Consider the following 25,797-nt stretch of genomic DNA (forward strand, 5'->3'; position numbering starts at 1 on the left):
AATAGCTAAATTTCAAGAGAATGCCAGGACCTAAATACTGGGGCAAGGGGGTGGGGGTGTTTATACATGAAGGTTTTAATGAGGACAGGAGGGAGAGGAGGAGCAGGTGGAGGAGGGGGAGAGGAAGAAGAGAGGAAGGCATGAAGGAATAGAAGCAGAAGAAAGAAAGACAGGTTGTCCAACCTACCTTTGGAGATTAGATGTTTCTTTCCTTGTGAGCAAGCATTCATTCCAACAAGGTTACATAACTACTTCAGAGATACATGTTGGTTCCTTCTCTTTTCTCCTGTAGTTTTGTGTGCATCTGGTCTTGTGTTCACCTTCTATCTATCATCTCCTTAGGATTTATTTGGAGTTTTTCTAAATCCCAGTGCTGTAGAGCTTGCTAGAAGCTCAAAGGCCTGGTTTTACTTTCAAGCTCTGCCATTTCCTAGCTGGATGAGCATGAGGTTCAGTGCTACAAATAACAGACTTTACATTTAGCTCTACCCTTTTTACTTAATGCTACTTAAAAAGTTGCTTAAACTTCTGAGTCAATTTCCTTGTCAGTAAACTGGTGATAACAGTACCTAACATAGCAATCATATAATTAACACATGTCTGCTTACAGAGCTTTTTAGAACTGAGGCTGACATATGGTCAATAAAGATATTAATGATTAATACTCATTTATGGGCTTTACTATCTGTACAAGGTTAGGGAGAAAAATCTGAATGTAGCAGAGCACATTTGCTGAATATGATTTGGTTACTATACCAAAATATGATATTTCTTTGAATGTAAGCAATCAAAGATGTGGATGATATTTGGAGGTACCATGCTATGGTTTATTCTAGAGTGAAATCAGACCAGGATATAGTTCATATCTAAAGTAATAAACAAGGGCTTATATGAACTCTCTCATCCTGATGCTAAGCCTAAAAATGTCACCCCGTACAGCTCTCATTTTGTCTCACACCCTGGCAGCTTACTGTCAAAACAGACAACAATGTACATGCTACTTGAACTCCTGAAATGGATATTTGAAATCACAAATGGACAGTAATCACAAGTCAGAAATAGAAAACAAACAAACAAACAAATGAGAAAAAAAAAAAACCCAAAATTCCAAGACTTGATGACTTCGTTTTGTTAAGGTGATCTGGAAAGACATTTAGATTAAGTTTTCACTTCTGTTTGGTGATAATTCTGTTCGAGCTATAATGAATTTGGTCAGTACATACATGAAATCCCAGGAAGAAGAAATCTTCAGACAATATTGAATATTCCATAAAGTCATTCAAGGAAGCCATGCAATCCTCAATGGATCACTGCATGCACAAAGACTTTCAGGGTCTCTTCAGAAGAGTGACCTCAGCTGTACGTCATGTAATCAATCCAACCAATGTGTCCAGTTTCTTCATTCCCTGGAGAAAATAAGCTTATAAAAGACATTGAAGAAAGGAAATCAAGAAATGAAAGGCATTGCATTGAAATTGGAAAAAGGGACTGGGGAAGGGGGTGTAGAGAGATGGGAGGGAGGGAAGGAAAGTAGACACATGATAGCCACTACTTTCTCCTAAATGTGTCAGGAAGGGCAGTGTCTGACTAATTTTTATAGCACTCATCCATTTCTCATTGTTCTGCTAGCTGACGATGCTCCATGATGTCTGTATCAGGCTGGTATTGAGTCCCTTCTCTTTAGTTAGTATCTGATATATGAGGGCAGTCACACAGAATAAAGGAAATACTTGGCAAGAAATGTTATCATCTGAAATAAAAGCAACCTTTTTGGCAACTGTGGCTGCAAGAATTGAACTGGTTCCTGTGAGCAAGTAGCTAAGGCCGAGGGTTTCCAGGTTACTACTTGTTTATGACATGCTCTAGGAAAGGGATAACTGACCTGTGCACAAGGAGGAAGCTTTAGCTTTGATGGAAATGGCATCTAGTTGGACATGGTTGGGCACACCTGTAATCCCATCACTCGGGAGACACAGGCAGACTGATACCTGTGAGTTCAAGGTCAGCCAGAGTTATATAGTGAGGCTCTGACAAAGAGAGATGGAGAGGGAGCAAGCAAGAGACCTAGAGATGTTCAAGTAGATCCCACAGTAGAGGTAATACTGCAAACATAAAAAGAAAATAAAGTCCTGCGGCAAATCTACCAGGATACACTGTGAAATGCATCCATCCAATTTATATTTCTGAGAAGTCTATTTGTCAATGAGGAAACATTCTATACAAACTTTTGTTCACCAAGATATTTGTTTCTCAGCACTGGAAAGTGTCATCCTGCCATAGCATTCAGTTGTAGGTAATTTCTAGACAGACTGCACATACCAAATGTTACCCTCACCCAGGATCACAGCTGACACTTCCGCCTCAGACCTAGCCATCTGGGCCCATCTGAGGGCATACCTGATAATAATGCCTTCTGATTCCCTTCTACTCCTCTCACTCTGAACCTCAGTTTAACACACTTCACTCTACCAACTTTCCTTCTGCTAGCTTCCATGATTACTGATCCCCAATAAATCAACATTTTGCCCCCAAACTCCTCTAAGCATTTGCCTCTAATATCACCATTGTGCAAGTAGATTTGACCATAGCTTGTCAATTCAAATTACTTGGCTTTTTTTTTTTTTTTTGTCTTTTCCACATTTCAGGAGACACAATGCTCCCATTTAGGTAGATTTAAATCACTAGAGTGATGTTCAGATGTAAAAGCAGCATCAAGGACTTGCTTAGATTAAAAATGTAGAGCTGGGACTAGAAATGCTCTATAAGTTCTGAAACCTCTGACTTCCGAAAGATTGCTCTCAAAAAGAAAGGAAAAGACTACTGAGTATCTTGGAAAATACATAGCAATGTTATGTTGAACAAACAAACAAAAAAGATGTTAGATACAGGACAGAATAAAGACCAGAAAGTTTGCCTTCCACGCTGTTTGAGATCATCGTGGTTTTGTTATTTGCTGCTGCATAAGGGTTTTGGCCCAAGTTTCTGGGTACTCTCCTGCCTCTATTCCCATTTTGCTGGGGTTGCAGATATTTCCTCTCATATTTAGCTTTGTATAGACTCTGGTGATTTTAACTCAAGTCCTCATGTTCCTTTTGCAAGGGCTTTACCCACTGAATACCGACTGAATTCTCTCCCTAGTCAAAAAATTATTCTTTTTGGATAGTCTTCATAGTCTTATTTAAATGCAAAGTTATGCGTCTGTGTGTGTATGCACGCATGTGTGTGTGTGTGTGTGTGTGTGTGTGTGTGTGTGTGTGTGTATGTATGTGTATGTGTGTGTGTGATTATGTGTGTGTGTCTGTCATTATGCATTTCCTACTTATGAAGTAAATCCAACAAGCCAAAGAAAACTGACTCCACAGTAAGTTTTACTGTAATTTCCAACTAACTCAGACTAGGTCATTTTTGTGTCTCCTTGGTTACTGCTTCTTTGTTATGCTACTCTAACTTTCTGTAGCCATCCTCAGCATGGATTCACGATGCCATACTCCCCACAAGTGCATACACATCCCTTCTGTTCAGCTGAACCAGCTGCTTGTGGTTCATCTGTTTGGTACTGGCAGATGGGAGCAGTGTGACCAAATAAGTATAGTCAGAGACTTGGATAAAATCCAGCTGATTGCTGGCATCCCTGTACTCTGTCAAAGAGAGCCAGGCCAGTGTAACCTAAGAGTACATATAAATGAGATAAAGACAGGGAGACAACTTAGGCCTTGCTACTAAGGACTATTTAGGTAAATGCATTAATTCAACAGAATACAATTTTTTGACATGTCATTTGTAAAGGACTACAGTTTAAATAGTTAGTGGATAAGGAAATAGAAGTTTAAGGGAATTCAGGCAGTTAGATGAGAGAAAATCATTAAGAATTAATCTTGAATAAAAAGGTATGAAAAGCAGCAGGACAACAGCAAAGTCTTTTATTACTTAAGACCTCAGTCTTTAATACATTTCCGCCCAACTTTATTCTAACAATGGCATATGGAATTTCTGTGAACAAAACTTCTTTTTCCTATTTAAAATAAGTCTGGAAGAGGATACAGAGCTTGCTTTTATAAATTGCATCACTGGTTGAGTGTAAAGGCTGGAATCCAGGTCTGAGTCCAAGACGTCTCCTCATTGGACCCTGATGAATGTCTTCTAGGACAGAAGAGGATGAATACAGCGCTGCCAGGACCCCTACTCTATTTACAACCCAAAGAAAACAAAAGACTCGGTCCTTAGAAACAAGCCATCTGTTAGAGAGCAGAGCAAAGCAGCCAGGCATGCACACACCCAGGCAGTGCTGCCAGGACCTGGCTGGGGAGACTCTGCTGCAAGTTCTTTAAATGCTAATTCCTGTCGATCTGGAACCATATCAGATGGTTAGTGACAGGCTTGGAGGGGCAAGTAGAAAATAAATGATACAGCAAATACTACTTAGTCCCCCTAAGTCTAGATCTGACAATTTTTTTCTTTTCCTGGAGGAAGTGGGGAACCTTTATGTTGACCATTTCTCAGGTGCATGTGTTCCAAAGAGGGGTATGCTGTTATGTCCCAAGTTTTAGATTATTTGTTAGAAAGGTTAACAAGGTTGCTCATTCTTCTCTCTCTCTCTCTCTCTCTCTCTCTCTCTCTCTCTCTCTCTCTCTCTCTTTCTTTGTTTTGTTTTTTGAGACAGGGTTTCTCTGTGTAGCCCTGGCTGTCCTGGAACTCACTCTGTCTCCCCAGTGCTGGGATTAAAGGCATGTGCCACCACACCTGGCTCCATTCTTCTATTGACAAATGATGCCCTAAAGTTCTCTGTAAAGTTTTATCAATGTCTTGCGGTATAAGTGATATAAAAGACTGAGCAGCATGTCTAGTGCTGTCTCTCCCTCTTTCTTTTTAACTCTAGTTTGTCATACCCATTTACCATTTTCATTTTGTTTGCTTTTATGAGACAGGCTCTACTATATACCCTAAGCTATTCTCAAACTTAAAAACTTTCTACATCAACTTTGTAGGTGTCTTAGAGTTAAAGGTGTGAACTACCACATCCCCCTTTTCCTTTGTTTGTCAAAGAAAAAAATATAAAAAAAATTGAAATTATTGTTGGGATTATAAACTGGAACAACAATTCTGGAAATAAATCTAGTGGTTCCTCAGAAAATTGGAAACAGTGCTACCTGAAGAACCAGCTATACCACTCCTGGGCATATACCCAAAAGATGCTCTACCATAACACAAGGACATGTACTCCACTATGTTCATGGGAGCCTTATTTGTAAGGACATGAATCTGCAAACAACCCAGAAGTCCATCAACCAAAAGATTGATACAGGAAATGTGGTTCACTGAAATGGAATACTATTCACAATGGAATCCTCTTCAGCTATTAAAAACAAGGACATCATGAATTTGTCAGGCAAATGGGTGGAACTAGAAAATATCATCCTGAGTGAGGTAACCCAGACCCAAAAGGACATGCATGGTATGTACTCACTGGTTAGTGGATATTAGCCAAAAATTACTGAATACCCATGATACAACTCACATATCATAGGAAGCTTAAAAAGTAGAAAGGCTGAAGTGTGGATACTTCAATGCCACTTAGAATAGGGAACAAAATAATAACTAGAGGCAGAGGAACAGAGGGACCTGGGTAGGAGAGAGGAGGGAGAGGGTCAAAAGGGAGGTAGACTAAGTTATCCTCTGCTACATATGTAACTAGAGACACAGCTCTGGCCCTTGGTCTGGCGAAGATCATATGCCCCAGTACAGGGGAATGCCAGGGCCAGGAAGCAGGAATGGGTGGGTTGGGGTGCAGAGCAGGGGAGGGTATAGGGGACTTTGGGCATAGCATTTGAAATGTAAATGAAGAAAATATCTAAATAAATAAATAAATAAATAAATAAATAAATAAATAAATGGAGGTAGAATCAGGTGTGGAGTAAAACAGGAGAGAAACCCAGAGGGCCAGGAGAATCAATGGAAATATGTAGCTGTGGGGCATGTGGGGTGGAAGGGAACCTCTAGAAAGTCCCAGAACCCTGGAATATGATAGATTCGCAGGACCCAATGGGGATTACCTTAGCCAAAATATCCAAAAGTGGGAAGATGGAACCTGAAGAGATCACCTCCTTGTTGTCAGTTGAGGCACCTACTCATCTTCAAAAGTTTTGAGCCATAATTGTTCACGACTAAAAGAAATGCAGGAAGAAAAATGAAGCAGAGACTGAAGGAAAGACTCTCTAGTGATCTAGTGAAAGACTCTCTCTGATCCAACTTGTGATCCATCCAATGCACAGGCACCAAACCCTGATACTATTACTGATGCCATGTCAGGCTTTCAGACTGGAGTTTAGCATGGCTGTCCTCTGTTGGGCCCCATTTTGGCTCGAATTTCTGCAGCTTTGTGGGAGAGCCTAAGCCTGGCTCCAGTTTTGAGACCTGTCTGAGTCACTTCTATATCAGGGGTGACTCAGCAAGACCTGCTTAACCCTGCCTCTGACCCGCCTGTTGCTGAGGTAGAGCTTTGCCATTGGCCCTGTCAATCACTCCATACCCTCTGTTACTCTTCCCCACCTCCTATATGTCATCCTACCCCACTAAAATTCCCCCTCCGTATATTGCAAACTTATATAAGTGAGAGGCTGATGCCATAAAGTTGAGCTCCTGCTTCAACAAGTCTCCCAGTTCCGTGTTTCTTTTGGGCTGGTGACACTTGCCATGCTGCTCAGCTCCAGAGAACCCTGGTGAGACTGGGACCTCTCTCCTCTCACCTGGACTTGCAGGCAAGGAGCAGGCAGCCCTCTGAGGGACTCTACTAGTAGCTGACTGAGACAGATATTCATACTTAGAGCCAAACTTTGGACTGAGTTCTGGGACCCCTAAGGAAGAGTTTGGGAAAGATTGAAGGAGCTGAAGAGAATAGCGACCCCATAGGAAGAAAAACAATATCAAGTAACCTGGAACCCTCAGAGCTCCCAGAGACTAAGCCACCAACCAAAGAGCATACATAGGCTGGTCTTTGCCCCAAACCTGGCATATATGTAGCGGAGGACTGCCTTGTCTGGCCTCAGTGGGAAAGGGTGTGCCTAATTCTGTAGAAAACTGATGCCCCAGGGAAGGGAGATGCTGATATAGTGCGGTGGGATTGATTTGGTGGGGAGCACCCTCTCAGAAGCAAAGAGGAGGACGGATGAGGTGAAGAATGGGAGGAGAGACTGGGAAGGGTGACAATATTTGGAGTATAAATAAAATAATTTAATTAAAATTTAAAGAAAGTAGGCATTGCCAACCATTTTGAATGCTTTGTATTTTCTTAAATACGAGTGCTTTTTGATAAATACATGTGTTCTTTGGTGAGCTAATATTAAAAAGTGATTCCCAGGAGTGCCAGAAACAATCCTGTCTCAGGACAATGCAGTTACTATTCCCTCTGCATAAATTTGTTCCCAGACAATTTTACCCTTTCTCTCTCTTCCCTTCTATCCTTAATACATACTATTAATCAAGTCTTTTCTGATCATTCCTTCATGTGCACAATCTCTTCTATGTTCTATTCTTTTTTTCTACTTATTTTTCCACATAAGAAGCTTTGCCTCTAGTCTAGGTTCACTGGCACATATCTAAAATCTCAGCACTCAGGAACTTAGTTGTGAGAATTTAGAGTTATCGGCCAAGCTGGGGTGCAGTATTAAGGTGCTATGTCAACAAACAAATGATTTTTAAAATTACGTTTATATTGTTACTATTAATAGTATTAATGTTTTGTGCGGGGGAGGTGGAGGGGTAAGGAGAAAACTTTATGGAGTTCATTCTCTCCTACCTTTACGTGCATTTTGGGAATCAAACTCAGGAGTTCATGATTTAGTTCAATGCCTTTTAACATCCTCTGTAACTTACTTCATAACCTGAAACAGAAGACTAAGTTGTTGAGAGATGGACTCTGGAGCCCTTCTGCCTGGATCAAGTTTTGGCCTGGTCTTGTGCTAGCTCACCAAATCTAGGGCAAATTGCTAAACATTATCTACAAAATAGGGATTGAAACAATAGGAAGATTCTCATTGGGATAGTGTAGCAAGTTGATTGATGCTTGGCACACAATAAGCACTATTAAATTGTTAGCTACTAAGTACTTATTTCCTGTCATTATTTTGTATGGATTGTAGTTGATTTTGTCTCTTTTGTTCACTAATGTATCCCAATGAATAGATTTGTTCTTGGCACATAGGAAATGAGCAATAAATATTTATTGAACTTATGAATGAATGAAGAACAAATGCCTGGGAGATAGGTTGCCCTTCTGTGTGCAGCCCTCAGGTCTTAGTTAATTCACATTTCACTACATACAAAGACTCTGGATTTGTTAGTTTCTTATGCCATATCTTTACTGTAGAAACCACTTTACTTATGCATGTTAAAGGATTGACGTTTTTAATGTCTTCATATAGTTGTCTTAATAGCCATGTTTGTAATGGAAAAATTAAAAGAGAAAATTTATATTATATAAAAGGGCCTACAAGTCTGCAAGAATTTTAGGGATGCTAAGTCTGTTTTTACATTTGTAAGCTTAAAATTCCCTAACATGCCGCACTGGTGGGCTAGAGAGAGACTGGGAATGATGTAAGAAACAGGAACAGTGCAATAAAATCCAGAATGAAGGTACCTGGGTGCCAGGCATCAGAGTGAAGGAGCAGCTTGCTACCTGTTTCTGTGCTTTCATCTGCTCACAGATATTTATTCTGGTTTTTGCTTGTTAGTCTACAGTGTACTTCATGTTTTAATGCAGGCTTTGTTATATGTATATTATCTTTCTTATTTTTGGTAGGATACGGTCAGCAGATCAGGAGACAGGAAAGAGTTCATTGTTATCTCTATTCTCAAGCAACTCAAGCATAGCCTGTCTTTGGGGAGCACCTGTGCTGCTCAGGAGACAAAGAAAGAGCTTTAGGCAGGAACTTCACTAGGGTTTCTGTGGAAAGAAACAGAAAGCCTTAGGTCAGGATAGTTTAATAATTCCTGTGCGCTCTCATATGTAAGGAGCTATCTTTAGTTATAAGATGCCTGGCCATGACTGTGTTAGATCATATACATATTGACTGGTTTCTGTTTGAAAGTGGTTGGTTGTCTATCCCAGTATATCGCATGTGCCTAGGATGTGTAAATAAATCCCCAAGTTCAGCAATTCCGATGAATGTGTATGCACATGCACTCAAAATGAATGCATGTGGGCATGCACACGCCACACATACACATAGATGCTACATCTTGAGCAGTACTTTTGTAGTCCTAGGACTTTAGATGCTAAAAAGAAAGTTTGAAGGCAACCAAGAGTTAAAAATAAAAAGTCACATTGTGAGGCTGATATATTTTTCTTTATCTTTAGCAAACCACCTGAGTCAATAGAGCCTGAAGATTGATAGCATAATGTTAAACTGATTATGATTATAAACTTTATCTGAGTTGGCTGAGCTTTAGCTTCTGTGACTCACCAGAATTTAGACATTAGTTTAAATTAAAGAGAAGGAAGTTGTATATCCTGTCCTTCTGAGATTGTGAGCTTCAATTCGAATCCTAGAAAAGGTAGAAGAAAGATTTGGTAAATAAAGAGAGTTAAATAAATAAGCTAGAGCAGGCATTGGCAAACTATGGCCCATGGGCTAAATCTAACCTGGTTTTGTAAACAAGATTTCATTGAATCAAGGATGCACTCATTCATTTGTGCATTATTGAAGGTTGCCTGCCAGCTGCAGAGAAGTTGAATAGTGTGATAGAGACCATATGTTTCACAAAACCTAAAATATTTGTTTTGCCCTTTACAATAAAAAATATTTTCCTTGAATTACAATATAATAGAAGCCAAGCCAAAACTAAGTCAATCTTAAGAGTTGTACTCTGCTGTAAAAAGTTGTTTAAATCCTTCTTATTTAGAAGAAACTCAACCTCATCACCTGGGGCAGGCGTTCTAACTACAGACAGCATCAGAAAGAAAATGGGTCTGAAGGAATAACACCTCACTCTAGCTTTTCTCAGACATCGTTTATAGAAAGGGTGATTTGATTTTATCGCTGGAAAATGCATGTTTTAAATCATCTCTATCTGAGTTAAAGTGGATTGGTATCTAGGAAATCTAACTTTGCAAGTTCAGATTCCCCAAGGGAGTAAACAAAACAAAAACAAACAAGAAGAGGGCAGCAAGTGGTAGAGATTGTGATTTTAATTTTGTCACAGTTCTTGAATAACTTTGTATAGGTCTTCTTAGCCAATGATTTTCAACAGTGGGATAGTTTTTAGTTCACTCATTCATAAAGACTTTGGGGCCTCATATTTCAGAGTGTTGTTGCTAGAAATATAAGTTTTACCAGTGAAGGGAGTCTAGAATTATTTCTAAATGTTCGAGATGGGGTGGGGGGAGCCCTCTAGAATAAAGAATCATGGAACAAAATGTGACATTGACAGTACCACAAAATCCTGATTTAGAAATATTAACTTCAAGCCATGTGGTGGTGCATACCTTTAATCCCAGCACTAGGGAGGCAGAGGCAGGCAGATTTCTGAGTTCAAGGCCAGCCTGGTCTACAAAGTGAGTTCCAGGAAAGACACACACACACACACACACACACACACGCCTGCACACACGCGAGATCACTTCATACGAGTTTTAAAATAATGCTGTTATATAGCGGACCCAGTGTAATAAACATCATTCTCATTGTGTTGTTCATTGTAAGTCACAACTTGTAACAGCTATCATTAGGTTGTTTCATTTTACTAAATGTAATATGAAAGTAATTACATCTAATTTTATGTTTCCTGAGTTTTGTGAACATAATTCTATTTTCTACCAAACATCACCCTAGTGGTTTGACTGACAATGGCCCCTGTATGTTGATATATCTGAAGGTTTGTTTCCCAGTTGGTGAACTGTTCGAAAAGGATGAGAAGGTGTAGCTTTGTTGGAGGAGGTGTTTCGCTGGGGGATGGGCTTTGACATTTCAAAAACCCAAGCCCAATCTCCCTTGCCCTTTTCTCCTCCTCCTCCTCCTCCTCCTCCTCCTCCTCCTTCCTTCCTTCCTTCCTTCCTTCCTTCCTTCTTCTTCTTCTTCTTCTTCTTCTTCTTCTTCTTCTTCTTCTTCTTCTTCTTCTCCTTCTTCTTCTTCTTCTTCTTCTTCTTCTCCTTCTTCTTCTTCTTCTTCTCCTTCTTCTTCCTTCTCTCTCTCTCTCTCTCTCTCTCTCTCTCTCTCTCTCTCTCCCTCTCTCTCTCTCTCTCTCCTTCCAATTTGTGGACTGGAATGTAAGCTTTTTACCTCTGCTCCACTGCTGTTCCTGCCTGTCTACTCCAATGTTCCCCATCATAATGATCATGACTTCTAACTGTTTGGAGCCATGAATCCCCAAAATAAAATGCTTTATTTTATACGTTGCCTTGTTCATGATGGCCTGTCAGAGCTATAAAAAAGTAACTAAGAAAGCCAGTGATTAAATAAATCGGCACAGGATTTTTTCCTTCAAAAGCATGGATTGTACCCGGCTTTCATGGTACAAGGTCAAAACCCACAGCCAAGACTGCTGGGGCCACTGCTATGTGAAAGACGCAATGGTAAATGATAGAAATGATTGAGATCATCACATCAGCTGGAAAGGCTCTAAGGTCTAAATGACAGCATATTTGACCAATATATGACTCAAAGACATAAAGAAGTGGTTTTACTCTATCACAAGAAGCCTGAGTCTAGATGGAAACTCTCTAGCCCTAACAGTGCCAGGCTAAGATTTGAGGATGAATAGAATTCAGCACTTGGGCTTTTCCCTCAAGACTACCTTTTCACTTTAACTATAGGAGCTACTTCTGTGCTCCAGATAAAGGAACATGAGAGGCATCTGCTTCTACCTTGTCTCTATTTCAGTTTTGGAAACAAGGATCTTCCCAAAGCTTCCCAATGGATTTTGAATATGTATTTTGAGCTTGAACCTGGCTACATAAAATCTTGTCTGCAAAACATTCTAAGAAGGATGCATATTTCCAGCTCTATATCAAAATGTTCATGGAGGAAGGAGCCTGATCATGGTCTTTGGGAAACCTACAGTAGCTTCCTCCAGGACTCAGAAGGTAGACAGCTTTTGGTATACATGGTTCCATTTCTATTCCAGTTTCTTCCAGCTACAGTTCAAAATATTCAAGACAAAAAAATCTGCATTGAGTATGTGCAGATAATTTTCTTGTCACTCTTTTATAAACAATATAATATAGCAAGTATTTCTGAGCATTTAAATTATATTATGCATATAAGTACTCCAGAGATGATTAATAGAGTATGGGAGGCAGCACATAGATTATATGTTAGCATTACACCATCAATGCACTTAAATAATTATCCTCAGCTGCAGATATGTATATAGGAGTTGAATAATAAGAACAGAGATTTTCATATTTATGTTTCTAATCAAAAATAGAGGTAATAGTGAGAATTTGAGAATTCTACAAAACCCAGACAGCCTTCTTGTTTGAGGACTAATACCCTTTAGAACAGTGCTGTAACAATATAGTAATTCTTCTTATGGACTCTAAACAGAGACAATCATTCTTCTCCCCACAGCCTCGCACTGGAGCACCATCAACAATTTGGTCTCTGCTAGGCGGACTTTTCTCCCTGGGATTTGGATTTCCTTAGTGAGAAGAGAAGGATTTACTCATTGGAGTTTTAAAAATATTCAACAGTCCTTTCGGGGAGTGTCTTTACTGTTCTTGTCAATAAATAAATAAATAAATAAATAAATAAAACAAAAGCCATTATGTTTGCAATGATCCTTTTAAGAAAGTACTCTTGTTTTGCTTGAAGTAATAAATCCAATTGTGATCTTGCAAGCAAGGGCTTTGTGTGATAGCACAAGTATTGGTAGATAGATATATTCCTGTTTGCAATTGCTTAGGCAAATACTGTTTATGAAGCTGCATCACAAAAAAAGCTGTGTGTCCTAGACCTGTTAGCCAAATGCTATGATCACTCATAAATTGACAACAGGTCTCAAGAATGAAAATATAAATTCTCCCCAATTTGGTATTTTGCAATTTGGTATTTTGCTGTTTGAGTTTTGTATAGTATAAACAACCTCCTGCAATGTTTGTGAATTCTGTGCACTTTCATAATTCCTTATCAAGAAAAGGATTTGTCTATTGAGCATACATAAAGTGCAGCTCTGTTTGTTGCACTTCTGTGTTGTTACTAGCTGAGATTTTACATGACAAAATTTTCTGGCTAACCCCCACCAATACCTAAACAAAAAGGAACAGCTTTGATTCTACTCCAAAAGCCAAGTCCTGATGGATCAGCCTAACACAACAATAATGGAAGAATCTTACCCATATCTGAAACCTATTTGGATAACAAATAGCACATTTTTTTTTTAAGGCAGGGAGCCGTCATGATCTGATCTCAGTCTTACAGAACAAATAAATGTAAATGAGTACCAACCCAGCAGACAAGAATCTCCACTATCTCAACTTCATAGAAGCCTCTGCACTAGGGGAGAAAAAGACTGAAAAGGCATTTCTTCAACTTTGCTTAGTATATAATCACATGGTTTAAAGAAAATAAGATTTCCAGTTTGTTATAATGATAACATTACTCAGATGATTTTCTGAGAACATTAAGTACCCCTTCCTCCAATGAAGGCACAGTAGAATTTAACCATAAGAAATGATAATGTTAATTGTTTCACATTGTTTAATTTAAGACTTGATGACACAGACTGTGTTCCACTGAGTAAAATCTTCATTTGGGAAAAAAGACTGTTCTATGACATACTCTGGATTAGGAATAATTTAAACATATTCTAAGAAAACTCTTCTACAATGCACACATTGTAAAATAAGCAACCATTTTAGACAAAAATGGACACCATGATCAGTGCTGAGAATTGACAATAGCAGGGTTTAAGCTTGGCTCTTCCTGCCCTTGGTGCTGAAAACATTACTGCAGCATATATGGTGACAAATGAACAGTTATGTGGTTCTACATGTTCGGAGAAATGCTGTGATTATAGCATGAAAATGTGCCTCTGAGTAGCAGGATGTAATCCTGGGTGAATTTTGTCAATTCATTCAGTTGCCCTCAGTGGCTGGTTTCTGATATCCTGTCGTATAAGCCTGGTAACATTACGTAAGAAAGCAAGGCTTGTCACTATAACTCTAATCTCTCCTTTATATTTTAACCTGTGTTTCTTCAGCCTTCCTATAGCAAGTCCTACCCATGTTCACATGCTCCCCTGGGAATATTCAAGTAAATAACAATAAGGGAGAGGAAAGACACAGCTCTTTTTCCCCTCATGTGCCTTGACCCTGCCTTTTCCTGTCTGTTGTAAAGTGCCTTCAATAAGGATGTCATTTCCTTTACTTCCCAGAATGAACAAAGATTTATTTATAGGCAGTTGTCCATAAGAGAAAGGCATCTTCATAAGTGAGCACTCTCTGTTCTAGGGTTTCTCCAATGTCTTCCTGATGACATTGCTTTCAGTTTAGATCTCTTTTCCTGGCTTCCTGTATTAGAAATGATAATTTTCCAGTTTGAAGATGTTCATGACTAATAATTTCTGAAAGACTATTTATTAGAGAAGAGGAAATTATTTCTTCAAATTAAATCTCATCGGTAACCAAAAGAAAAACATAGAGAACAAAGGAAGGAAGAGAAGGAGAAGGATGAACGAAAATGGAAGAAGGGAGAGAGGAAGGAAAAATGTATTAGGCAATGACCCAATGACTTTTAATAGTTTGCTTAAATACCCACAAGAGTCACATCTAAGTTTTGTTGTGGTTGTTGTTGTTGTTGTTATTTTCCTATCCTATTCACTATCCTATGAATATTGCACAGTGGCCCATTCTCAAAGTCAGGAAGCACACTCAACATCTGCTTAGATAACGTAGTTAGTGTTTTTGGGAAGATGGTACTGAAGAAAAATCCCACAATCTTCAACCTCCTTGGGTTTAGTTTATAATCCATATACATAAGAGCTAAGAAAGCAATGCTTGTACCGGATGTTTTAAAAGCATTTTACACATATCTTAGACATTTAATCCTCATCATAACCACTGAACAAAGAGAATGCCAGGAAGAACCATACTTTCAACTAAAGTTCACAAAAGACTGAATAACCGATTAAAGCTTCAATGATTGTGGACAGGATGGGATGTTGTATGTCCAGAGCCTAATTATAATTTATTTTGAACTGCCTTTAATCCTTAAATAGCCATTCCTTGCTCTCCTCTATGTCAGGCACAATCCCAGGACTGTGATGGACAGAGCAACCGTTTTTGCAAAGTACTAACTAACTTAAGAAACCTCAGTCTTCATTGACTAGAGCCTGAGTAATCAGCTAGCATCTGAGCCCTGTAGCAAACATTTACCACTTTAATTCAACACATCTGCCTAATGTTTCCAGAAATGCATGTGAAAGGGGTCTCAATGTACGACTTCCTTGGTTCTGTTACAGGAAAATTTTTTCACACATTTAAAACATGTAATATAGTTTAACCAAAATCCATGTTCCATGCCATTGTCTCTCATACTTGCCTCCAGGAAAAAAATGAACTTTTACCCTCTTTGAAATAGAACCATGTTCGTGCCTCAGAACCTGCAAGTCAAAATTATTAGTATCTGCATTTTACAGGTGTGAAGACTGAGGCACTTCACTGGCTATCTTAAAGTGTAACAAATTTCTTATGCAACATGACATACGCATGAACACATGTTACAACATAGTATTCATTGCATGCTTATCCAAGCATGTGCATATATGAGCATACACCTGTGCTGACCAACAACACATAAACATGGAGCAATGTAGCTTAGGTGGGTGCTGGGCATATCTCTATCCTCAGCCTTGCCTTTTTCAGAACTGTTTAAAAGTCACTTCTTTAATCCTAGTCTTTCATATGCATACAAGTCTCTCAAGTTCAGAGGAAGAAGGTGACTTTTTTAAGGGCTCGCAGATAATTAGCAGTCAAGCTCAAAGTTGAACATTTTAATTTTCAGATGAAAATTATTGAAGCTAAGAAACTTCAAATACTGAAAATCTCAGGTGGCCGTTTGCAAAATTAGCATTAAATGATCATTCACTTTTTTCCTTCAGAGCTCCTTCTCAATAATTCTCTGATCCCTACAGTCTTGGCATCCCATAGCTCACATCTCTATACCATGCCCACAGAGTTGTCATCTTCCAAACAGACTGGAAATACATTTTCATAAAAGATTTTATCTTATTTTGTTAAGGTCTTTTTCTAGCTCAGGACACTCTTGCCTTCCTTGTCAGACTGAAACAGGAAAGCATGAGAAATTGGTTAGTAACATGAGACGTCACTCAACTTAGACTATACACACACATCTAATCATACATACAGCAACCTCAGACCTTTTATCTGCATGAGCTATAATAAATGAAGTAACTTTCCCCTACACTTGATGACCATCAAACACAGACAGCATCTATTAAGCCTATCCCAAAATATCTAGGTACAAGGAATAAAGGATCAATCCATCCTGAACTAGTTTGGGTTCATACAAAATGTCCTCTAAGTGAAGTTTTCTGGAGAGTCACCAATTTACATTCATATGGATGAGTATAATTAGACATGTGTCTTAGTTGCTTTTTCTACACCATGACAAAGGTAACGTGTAGATGGAAGGGTTCATTTAGGGCTTATTGTTTCGAATGGATCACTGTCACATCAAGAAAGTATGGGCACGAGCTGTTGGCATGGTGCCTGAAACTGGCAACTGAGAGCTGAGAGCTGAGAACTTACATCTTCAACCACAACAAAAAGCATAAAATAAACTAGGAAGGGAGCCTGGATTTTGAAACCTCCAAGCCCACCTCTAGTGACATACCTCCTCAAGCAAAGCCACGCCTCCAAAACTTTCCCAAACAGCAGCCCTAGCTGGAGACCAATTACTCAAATGACTGAGATATGCGTAAAATCTTCTTCAAACTATCACACACTTATAGGATGAAAATCAGATGTGTTAAAGAAAAAAAAAGCAGGAAAAGAAGGTAATATCATTTAAAGTGTGTCAGTTAAAATAGAAAGCCAGTTAAGTTAATAAACGAACTTCTTCTCTTGGATAGCAGAGAAGGAACCTTCAAGAATGATCAGAACCCTTGTGCACCCTCATTCGTGTGATCTTGTGGCCACTGTCATGCTTAACAGCATCTTTCTGAGCTGCACTTAGCTTTGCTGTTAAATAAAGTTTCTTTGATACCTTACAATCTGTGTGGGTTTTAAATTCAATTCCCTCCTTAAGAGACTAAGAACTGGGAAATATTTGCCCCTGATTCTGATTGTACATAACAAAACTCTTTTTTTTTCTTTTTTACTTTTTTTTTTTCTCTTTTTTCTTTTTTGTTCAGTGTTTTCTTTATTTGCATTTCAAATGTTATCCCGTTTCCCAGTTTCCGCCACTCCCAGAAACAGCCTAGCCCATCTTCCCTCCACCCCTGCTTTTCTGAGGGTATTCCTCCAACCACCCACCCACTCCCACCTCCCTGCCCTAGATTCCCCTACACTGGGGTATCTACCAAGCCTTCATAGGACCAAGGCCCTCTCCTTCTATTGGTGCTATGTATGCAGCTAGAGCCATGTGTACTCCTTGGTTGATGGCTTAGTCCCTGGGAGTTCTGGGGGGTCTAGTTGGTTGATATTGTTGTTCTTCCTATGGGGTTACAAACCCCTTCAACTTCTTCTGTCCTTTCTCTAACTACTCTATTGGGGACCCCTCGCTCAGCCCAATGATTAGCTGCAAGCATCCACCTCTGTGTTTATAAGGTTCTGGCAGGGCCTTTCAGGAGACAGCTATATCAGACTCCTTTCAGCATGAACTTCTTGGCATCCACAATAGTGTCTGTGTTTGGTAACTGTATATGGGATGAATCCCCAGGTGGGAGAGTCTCTGGATGACCTTTCCTTCAGTTTCTGCTGTACACTTACTGCATATCAAAACTCTTAATCATTCTACAAAAGCCACAATAATGCCACTTCCTTTAAAGCTTCCCAGTGTTTCATACCATGATCCCATTACTTTCATTCATAAACAGATTTGGATACATAAACAGTAGCCAGAAGAGCCCAGCTTGATGTAACCCATTTTGAAATATGGAATGATTTATGAACAAAAGCTTTCACATTTTGCACAGGACTCTGAAGACTGTGTAGCCAGTAATGTGTTTTCTTGTGTGTGTAACATTTTTGCATAGATCCTTTCTTAGTTACTTAGTTGTTTGAATAACTATAAGAGTTATTGTCATTGTCAAACTATTGTCATTGCCTTTCAGAACTTGAAGTTTAGACCCTGTTGCTGAGTATACCACATGCTTTGGACACAGCACTTAAAGGAATCAATGTGGAATTCCTCTAGGTAGAGAATTTCCTAGATTTCCCTATATTGATTAGATAGACAAGATATTGCCAGTGGAACAATACTGAAACTTTTATCTTGCTTATATAACTATCTAATTGGACTTAATGTCCATTAAATAGAATGCAGTTTCTTCCTTGATTTCCTACTACCCATGGCTAGAGAGGTCATGGACCTGAGAAGAGAACTCACTTCTGCAATTTTCATAAACCATTATAATTTCTAACCATTATATCTTACAATGCTTTCATTTATACTTATATGTAATTCGAGCTTTCACCCTTCATCAAATAAGCTTTGTTTTGCATGAGGTGGAGAACATTACAAATATCCACAATTGATGATCTATAAAATAAGAGACTGTGAGGTACACAATTCCTATGGACATATTTGTATCACAACCTCTGATCTATGGATCAGGAAAAATGATGGAAGACTGTATGAGCCAGAAGCCCATTATATCTCCTGATAGATGGTGTATGCTAGATATAAAAGAGAAAATGCACTCATTAAAATTTAACAATAGGTTTGACTGAATAAAACTGGCTTACTGACAACACTAGTTAAAAAGCCAGTGTGAACAGGGAAATGCTATATAGTCTTACCACTGTCTGAAGAGCTGCAGATAGCCAGTGTCTGCTGAGAGGAGGAGAATCAGTTTCCTCCATGGAGAGGTCCCTAAAGTGTTGTTTGGGCTCAAGCATTCAGCCCTGGTCACGAATGAAGAATGCTGAGCAGACTGAGTTTTGTATACATGTATGTATGTGTAACCGTCGTGAATTTGGAAGGGAAGGTACGACACTGAAATAGCTGCAGCCATGGAGAGAGAGAAAGAGAAAGAGAGAGAAACAGACAGAGAGACAGAGAGAGAGAGAGACGAGAGAGATGAGAGACTAGATAGCTCAAGAAGCTGAACTCCAGAAATTCAAATAACCCCATTAAAATGGGATACAGAGCTAAACAAAAAATTCTCAACTGAGGAATACTGAAGGGCTGAGAAGCACTTGAAAAAAATGTCCAACATTCTTAATCATCAGGGAAATACAAATCAAAACAACCCTGAGATGCCACCTCACACAGTCAGAATGGCTAGAATCAAAAATTCAGGTGACAGCAGATGCTGGCAAGGGTGTGGAGAAAGGAGAATACTCCTCCATTGCTGGTGGGATTGCAAGCTTGTACAACCACTCTGGAAATCGGTCTGGTGGTTCCTCTGAAAACTGGACATAGTACCACCGTTAGATCCATCAATACCTCTCCTGGGCATATACCCAGAAGATGTTCCAACTGGTAATAAGGACACATGCTCCACTCTGTTCATAGCAACCCAATTTATAATAGCCAGATGCTGGAAAGAACCCAGAGGTCCCTCAACAGAGGAATGGATACAGAAAATGTGGTACACTTACACAATGGAGTACTACTCAGCTATGAAAAAGAATGAATTTTTGAAATTCTTTGGCGAATGGATGTATCTGGAGGATATCATCCTGAGTGAGGTAACCCAGTCACAAAAGAAGTTACTTGATGTGCACTCACTGATAAGTGGATGTTAGCCCAGAAACCTATAATGCCCAAGATACAATTTCTAAAACACAAGAAAATGAAGAAGGAAGACCAACTTGTGAATACTTCATTCCTCCCTAGAATAGGGAATAAAATATTCATGGAAGGAGTGGCAGAGACAAAGTTTGGAGCTAAGACGAAAGGATGGACCATCCAGAGACTGCCCCACCCGGGGGTCCGTCCCATAATTAGCCACCCAATGCAGACACTATTGCATATGCCAGCAAGATTTTGCTGAAAGGACCCTGATATAGCTGTCTTCTGTAGGCTTTGCCAGTGCCTGGCATATACAAAAGTGGGTGCTCACAGCCACTATAGGATAGAACACAGGAACCCCAATGTAGGAGCTAGAGAAAGTACCCAAGAACTGAAGGGGTTTGCAACCCTATAAATGGAACAAAAATATGAACTAATCAGTACCCCCAGAACTCGGGTCTTTAGGTGCATATGTAGCAGAAGATGGCCTGCTTGGCCATCATTGGAAAGAGAGGACCCTTGGTCTAGCAAACTTTAAATGCCCCAGTACAGGGGAAAGCCAGAGCCAAGAAGTGGGAGTGAGCAGGTAGGGGAGCAAGGCGGGGGGTGGAGGGGGGGAGGGTATAGGGGACTTTTGGGATACCATTTGAAAAGTAAATGAAGAAAATATCTAAAAAAAAGATTATGCTTTCTTTCATTATTTTTATTGGATATTTTATTTATTTACATTTCAAATGTTATCCTTTTTCCTTGTTTTCTCTCTCTGAAAACCCACATCCTATTCCCCCCTCCTCTTGCTTCTATGAGGATGTTCACTCACCCACCCACTCACTCCTGCCTCCATGCCCTGAAATTTCCCTACACTGGGACATTGAGCCTTCACAGGACGGAGAGCCTCTCCTCCCATTGATGCCAACAAGGGCATTTTGTTGGTTTAGTCACTGAGAGGTCTGGGGTGGGGGTGGGGGTCTGGTTGGTTGATATTGTGTTCTTACTATGGGGTTGCAAACCCCTTCAGCTCCTTTAGTCCTTTCTCTAAATCCTCTAAATTGGAGACTCTGAGCTTAGTCAAATGGATGGCTGTGAGCATCTGCCTCTGTATTTGTCAGGCACTGGCAGAGCCTCTCAGGACACATGTATATCAGGCTCCTTTCAGCAAGCACTTCTTGGCATCTGCAATAGTGTCTGGGTTTAGTGACTGTATATGGGATGGATCCCCAGGACTCAATAAAAAAAATCCAATAAAAAGGTGAAAGAAAGCATAATCTTTTTTTTAAGATATTTTCTTCATCTGGGTTGCCTTTTCTTCAGTTTTTGCTCCATATTTTATCTCCATATTTCCTTTAGACAGAAGATCAAGATTTCCTAAAATTGTATCTACCTTCTCTACTTGAGAATTTCACTAGAAAACAAAATCAACTAAGGAAAAAATCAAAGTTAAAAAGATAATAAATTACTTAAAATACTCAATCATCAAAATAAATATTTCATTAAATATAAAACAATAACTGCATATATAAAGAAAAATTTCTATTTAATCAGTCTATTTAAAGAGTTTACTGGCATACACAGAGGGCTTGTCTTGATTGTTTTAACATTGTATATTACCCCTCTTATATGCCCAAGTAAATATTATGTTATATACAGAGGGAAATGAATATCTATCACACCCAGATTGTGATGGCCTATATTAGTACGGACAAAGGGTTATTTCCTTAATGACAATAACAACTAGTTCCCTCTCTTAAGGAAGGATTTCCTGTCTGCCCAGCCTTATCCTTATCTGATCCCTATGATGTTTGACCAACAGGAGGAATTGTAAAGTTCCCACAAAGCCACAATTATCTGGAAGATTTTAAAAGACTGATTGAATAATTAGAACCCTGTGACTAGGAAGAACTGAGTTGTTAAATATTCAGAGCTAAGCTAACATACAGTAGTTCCCCTTCTATGTCTGACATGGCAGCCTATCAAATAAAAGAGTCCAAACATATTAACATAACATTAGCTTCAACATCCCAAAATTGACTATCATCAGATAATATCTAAATTTTCTATTTTGTTATAATCCAACTGCCTGGTGTTCTCATCCACATAATATGTAAATGGCTTGACTTACTGTTTGTTTTGTTATGTGACTATAAAACTTCATGTAACCGCTCCCCTAAGAAACATATCATTTGGGCAACCTGAATCTCTGTTCACATGCCAGACTCGCTCATATTTAGCTCAAAACAAAGTATTTCTTATGCTCTTTGAAGTGATGGCTTTGTTTTGCATAAACACCAGCCTTCCTAAGTAGTAAGACTCATCTCTCTCCCAGAAGAAAGAGAAGCCTTTGATTGGCTTCCAAGTTGAGCCCACTAAGGAAAATAGGAAACAGTGTAGTTGCCTGGCTGGATGAGTTAAGAATGTTTGGAGACAAGGAAACTGGATTTCTCTCTATACTGTAGTGAGTATTGTCTAGGTTCACATGACACTGCCCTCACATTTACTTCTTTCTAAATTTCTCTTTTAATTTTTAACACTTTATTTATTTTATGTGTATAGGTGTTTTGCCTATATGCGTGTCTGTTTACCACATTGTATGCCTAGTGTCCATGTAGGCCAGAGAAAGATGGTGGGTTAGGTTGTGACTTCCTATAGTGATATCCATTACTTGGATAATTAGGTTCTTTTTGTGTCATTATTGTTAGTGATAGTTTGGAGTTGGGGTTGTTCTTGTCAATTTGACACATGCTAGAGTCACCAAGGAAGAAGTAATGTCAATGAAGAATATGTCTCCATCAAATAAGTTCGTAGGCAGGTCTGTGGTGCACTTTCTCTATTAATGACTTTCATTCATGATGAAATGATAAACTGTAAGTTGAAATAAACCCTTGTGTCTCCAAATAGCTTTAGGTCATGGTCTTTACTAATATTATTGTTTGAATTGATGAGACAATAAACCATGAAGCCTGGGGGGGGGGTTGGGGGAGAAAAGTAAACCATGAAGCCACTGGCTTGTGATAGCTTTGATGGTCAATCTTTTTGTCTGTCAACTTAAACTTTCTAAGTTATACACAGAACAGCCTCTGTAGCATTAAAAGACTCCTTTCCTTTTATATTAAGTCCACTTCTGGACTTCTGAATTTGGCTTATCCACTTACTGACTAAAAAATTATTGGCAAAGGCTGGGAGGATAACTGGGAGACAGCACCTACTTAGAGGAGAAGGGAATGGAGGATGGGGAAAGGATTGTGGGGAGGGTTGGCCAGGAGGGGACAGTGAACACGATGTAAAGTGAATAAATTAAAATTAAAATTAAATTTTAAAAAAAATTAAAATTACCTGAAGGAAAAAGATGGAAACCCATGGCAAAATACTTAGCTGCTCCATGCCTAAGTCTACTTTTATATTTTGAATATGACTCAGAGGCTCATGGTTGAAGATTTGACCCTCACTTAACTGATGTCTTTTTTCCTGGAAGCCATAAGTACTTTATGAGGTAGAGTACACTGAAGGAAATAGACCAAAGGAAACCTGTTTTCAAGATCTGTATCTTGTTATGACACCCCCACTCTCTGCTCCCCAATTGCCATGAAGTGAGCACCTCTACTACATGCTATGGATGCCACAATGTTCTGCCATGGCCCAGAAACACTGGTTCCAGTCGTTGACAGAAACCTTTGAAACTGTGGACTAACAAAATCTTTCCTCTTTAAAATAGTCTCTCTTAAGCAACACCTTAAGAGGGTGTCATGACAATAAAAGTAATACACCTTCTATCCATCTTTATGATGTATTATTAATAGAGTAATTGCAAGAAAATAATATTTTATGAAAAACAACTTGAGTTAATACATGAAGCAACTTAAAATGCCAATGATATTTAAACCTGTCAGCTACCTATAACCTACTAGGGAAAATGAACCTGATATGAAAACAATTTCATATGAGGGCATCTAATCAGATCTCTAAAGTCTAGAGAGATTTTTCACTAGGCAAACTGAAGACCAAAGTAAGGTAGACAGAAATGCATGTAGCTCACAAGAAAATATGGCTGAGTAACTTTATCTTCACAGTCTTAATTTCTTTAAGCTTCCAACATTAAGCCCACAAAATTAGCCTGTATATCTTTCCAGAGTACCCTAGTTTCACTTCTGTTGCAAAGATAAAATACTCCAACAAAAATTGACTAGAGGAAGAACAGATTTATTTCAATGTGTGATTCCAGGTTATAATCTATCATAGATGGAAGAATATGCAACAGAAATGTAAAAGAGCAAGTAACATCACATTCACAGTCAAGAACAGAGAAAAATAAATGCCTGTATAACTGTACTCAACTTGTTTTTTCTTCTTTAGGACACAATGCAGAGAATAACATCTACTTTTAGATTGATCTCTATATAAACTCACATAATCACAGCACCACTGCACATGCTCAAACCAACTTCCAGACCAACCTGATCTAGAAAATGACTCACTGATACTCTCTTCCAAGGTGATTCTAGACTATGCAAACTTGACATTTAAAACCAACTACCCCATTGGATGATAGAAAATGTCACTTTAACAGTTAAAAACAATTATCCCAAAGGACGATTTTGGTGAAAGTGAAGATAGGTGGGTGCAAAAGATGAATGTGGAGAAGCCTGCTTCCTGTAGTATCTCATCTCAGATCCGTACAGGACAGTTAGTTCATAGGTAGATTCTCTTCCTTATAAGTCTAGTGAGGAGTAGGCAGGGAGATTCCCTCTTTTGTTTCCTTCCTTCCTTCCTTCCTTCCCTCCCTCCCTCCTTCCCTTCCTTCCTTCCTTTTCTTTTCTTATAGAGCAAATCTCTTTTTATCTTGTGTGGAAACATCACCTATCAATAAAAAGCTGAGCCAGGATTAGAACATCTGAGTTCTAGTAGAGAAATTGGTTCTCTGGAAGATAGCCAGGTGCAGGAGGATTCCTAAACTGAGGAGAAGAAATCAGCGATGTGGCTAAACTTGGGTTAAAATAAACAGGATAATAAATTGAGTTAGTCAAGAAACCAGCTTAGCTTGCGACCTAGGCATTTACTCATAAATAAATAGCCTCCAAGTCAGTATTTGGGAATTGGAGCACTTGTGGAAAAGTCTATACTTTCTTTATTTTCAGAAGAAATCATAAATGTAGTTTTCACCTGTACTATAAATTGATGCCCTAGAGTTTCAGAAGTATGAGGAAATGTCAGCTTACTGTACAATCAGAGGTTAATGGATGAACCTCATCCTGGGAATGCCCCCTCCATGATCACAGTGTCTTCCTCCCCTCACTATGACCATGGTATCTCCTGAGCCATGTAAGGGTTTATGATTACTTCCAATTTCCAGAAATATCAACAGATGCTTGTTGGTATCAGGACCTCTGAAACCAATGACATCACATAGGTGGGAGCCGCAGACCTGTTGCTAAGGCAACAGCCACCATATTCCCAGAATCCACTTGGCTCACCTCCCACCTTTACCAGTGTTACATCATTACCCATGTCATCACCCATATAAAAAGAGACACCCCCCCCCCCCCGCTGAATCTCTCTTCCATAGTTGCCCCTTGCCCCTCTCTCTCCCAATAAACCTCTTACCCGTGGAACTGCTTTGGCCTCGTGTGCTATGTTTAGACGGGAGCCACTATTCTAACACATCAATACTAAAAGTTTAAAAAAGAAAAATAAATCTATATCCTCAATGACGTTTTCATGCCTCACTAGTAGATAGCACCATACACAGACAAACTGGAACAAGGACTATACTGTAAAGCTGCCAAGGAAGACAAAGTGGGGCAGAAAGCTCAGGTCCACTCTATCACATGTAACTGGTGAGTTCCCTTAAACTTTAGAGACATTGCCTCAGCCAAGCTGGAGCAGGTGGCTT

At 39.2% G+C, this 25,797-nt stretch overlaps 2 long non-coding RNA genes across 2 annotated transcripts in view; both read right to left on the reverse strand.

The window, feature by feature from the left end:
• Positions 1-1,192: 1,192 nt before the first annotated feature.
• The window catches only part of Gm42300, a 29,125-nt gene continuing 4,520 nt past the window's right edge, over positions 1,193-25,797 (reverse strand). The window contains exons 2-3 of the long non-coding RNA XR_881370.2: positions 6,051-6,161; positions 1,193-1,406 (exon numbers count right to left, since the gene is read on the reverse strand). This is a non-coding gene — a long non-coding RNA (predicted gene, 42300). The remainder of the gene's footprint in view (positions 1,407-6,050; positions 6,162-25,797) is intronic.
• Gm42299 lies at positions 8,855-25,285 on the reverse strand. The gene is made up of 3 exons (XR_881369.1): positions 25,124-25,285; positions 9,459-9,540; positions 8,855-8,938 (listed from the first exon to the last, which is right to left on the reverse strand). It is a non-coding gene; the product is annotated as a predicted gene, 42299 (long non-coding RNA).

Source organism: Mus musculus, chromosome 4, assembly GCF_000001635.26.
Source record: "Mus musculus strain C57BL/6J chromosome 4, GRCm38.p6 C57BL/6J".
NCBI lineage: Eukaryota > Metazoa > Chordata > Mammalia > Rodentia > Muridae > Mus > Mus musculus.